A 2,865-nucleotide genomic window follows, 5' to 3' on the forward strand; every position below is an offset into this window, starting at 1 on the left:
TAAATAATGAAAAAAATTATCACAAAATCACCAGCTTTCTATTTTCTGGCTACCTCCTTTGGGTCTTGACTGCTCTTACGATGTGGACGGCAGCTCTTGTGTATACATTTTTGTGCTTTTTATTTTGTTTTACATTTATGATTTTTTTTAAAGTATAATTTCCTTTTTATTTTTCCCCCCAGAGTATATTTCTTCAGTCTTAAGGACTTGGCTCCTTAGATGGGCTTTGGTGGAGGCCATGGGGCAGCAGGCCCAGGTCTAAATTGGGGTGGGGTGTTTGGTCTTTCCGGGCTTCACGGGAACGATTCCTGACTACCTTGCTGTGAATGGCACAACTCACACAGTAATGCAGTTTCACATACAGCTTGGGAAACTCACAGGCGTTGAAGACACTCGATTCGGAAATGTCCCTAAGGGCTGCGGCCTCTACTATGTTTCGAGTGACGAACTCCTTAATGGCCTTGTCGCATCGGGTGCAATTGGTGCAACGAATGGGCTGCCAATGGCCGCAGCCCTTTTTGGCATGACCATTGTTCCTTCTTTTCTTGGTCATCTTGGAAGCAACATTTCTGATTCTTTACTAAAGAATTCTTCTTGGTTTCCTCACAGTCCTCTTGTAAGAGAAGAGTTTAGAAAGTTCCCAGACACCAGAGAGTAGAGAGAACACAGGATATGATGCAGGGCCAACATAGCAGGGGACAGCCAGAAAGCACCACAAACACTACCTAGCAAGTGTCAACCAAGCAAGCTGGAAAGTGGGAAGCGGGGGCTTAGAGGAATTTTCCAAAAGGGAAAAAGGGCATTTGAAGGAGAGTCTTGACTTTTTTTTTGTAGTGCTGCATGGAACCCAAGGCAAGACAGAAAATCCAAGTTAAAATTCTGCAGTTTTAACTAGGAACTGAGATGAGGACCCAGGACCTCTGAGGGGAAAATACCTATGGAAGGAAGCCGTACCAGTAACTTAATCACTGGGACAGTGCCCAATCTTTGGCTTCTGGGGTTGTCCAGTGGCCCCCACACTGTTAGGGGTTTTGGCTTAGTGTTTACCTAACCCTTCTCTCTATCCAAGCTGATGACTGATGCTAACTCTAATTCCTTTTATGCTTTTAGTGGGTGTTGTGATCTAAACAAAACATAATAATAGTCTTTGTAGTTGTAATTTTAAAATTCCTCACCTTCCAAACTGTATACAATATATATCCATAGAGAGATAGGTACCAAACCTTAACAATGGTTTCTGAGGGGAGGAGACACATGAGGGGAACTTGCACTTTTCATTCAGTAGACCTCTAATTGTTGGCATTTTTACAATAGGCATACAATCATGTACTGGGCTTGTAATAAAAAATAAAAAATACTCTACACACTGTGGTTACTACTGGGAAGAGGATTTGAAGGAAATTAGGATTTTATAGTCCTGTATTGCTGGATGTTTTTTATTGCAATAAAAACGAATTGGCACTTGATAGATCTTGGTGGTTGGTTACACACAAGGCTAAGAGGCAGAGATTCCCCACCCATCAGATGTTTCAACTCTCTCAACTTTAGTCTTCCATACACTTGCCCTCAAATAGAGATAATACTACTTACCTTATATAAATCTCATGAGCTTTCCCCCCTCCTATGTATGGTGTCTGATTTAGTAACTATCAATACTAATAATTAAAAAACCCAACGCCCTCTCTGTGTGCATTTCCTCTGGGCCTTAGCCCATTATATAATACCTCTCAAATCTGAGAAGTCAATCAGCATGAACGCCTTAGCTGGGTGCTCATACATTCATTATTGGACTGATTTTAACTCCATATTGGAATCTCCGAGTGGGCAGGTCTGGCGTCTTCTTTCCCTTTATCCTTACAGTACTTACATTTGCCACAAAGCCTGCATTCAACCAACATTTGCTGAATTTAATGGAATTTAACACAAAAGATTGATAATTTCCAGTCCCCAAACAGACCTAACCAGGCTATACTTTGGAGGAGGCAACAATCTTCAAACTCCTTAAACCATTTAACAATGGTTATCGCGGGATTGTAGGATTACTGGTAGTTGTAATATTCTTTATAGTTTTTAGTATGTTCCAATTTTCCATTATGTGCATATATTACTTTTGTGGGCAGAAAAAAATAAATTTCAATTAAAAACAATACAACTACACATTGTCGTGTTGGCTCCTGCTTATCTACTTCCCCTCACCTTCTCATATGCTTTTAATCCTTGCCCTAATCTTCAGACTACCTAATGAACTCCTTCCCATGAACCCCTTCTCAGAAACTGATTTTCTAATAGAAATTATAAGGCCTTTGAAATCAGATGGACCAGTGTTTGAATCTCAGCTCAGTGCAAACATGGTTAAGTAACGTATTTCTGTCTCCTTATCTGTAAATAAAAGTAATACCTATCTTCTAGATCAGGGGTCTGCAAACTGCAGCTTGCGAGCCATACGTGGCTCTTTGGGTACGTACATGTGACTCTGAAGTAAAATTGAAAATGAAAATAAAACTATCATAGTTTCATTTATAAAATTTTTAAAGGATATTCACATAATGGTGATTTCATTTGTTTTATAGGTCTTGCAAAACTTTGAGACACTAAGGCCAGCTCCACACATTGCGTTTTAGCAGGTCCTGCTTAATGGGAGCCGTTTGGAAGGATGTGAGTATAACATTGTTTCATAAGCGTGGAGGGAGGATGAGAGTGGACGGGATGGTTGAGCACATGGTAGGCAGGGCAGCCAAACAAAGTGACTAATAAGTGAGCGCACGGGCGCCCTCTACCAGGCAAGGTAACATTGGCAACGGCAAAATGTAAAAGCGGGGAGTCTAGGGGAGTCAACGTGTAGTTGTTTTTTGTGAAGTTTGTGTA

The 2,865-nt window shown here is 40.8% G+C and overlaps 1 pseudogene; it reads right to left on the reverse strand.

Annotated features, from left to right (window-relative positions):
• Nucleotides 1–215: 215 nt before the first annotated feature.
• On the reverse strand, nt 216–553 carry LOC109384089 (40S ribosomal protein S26-like; annotated as a pseudogene).
• Between the last annotated feature and the right edge of the window lie 2,312 nt (nt 554–2,865).

Source organism: Hipposideros armiger, unplaced genomic scaffold, assembly GCF_001890085.2.
Source record: "Hipposideros armiger isolate ML-2016 unplaced genomic scaffold, ASM189008v1 scaffold_92, whole genome shotgun sequence".
Taxonomy (NCBI): Eukaryota; Metazoa; Chordata; class Mammalia; order Chiroptera; family Hipposideridae; genus Hipposideros; species Hipposideros armiger.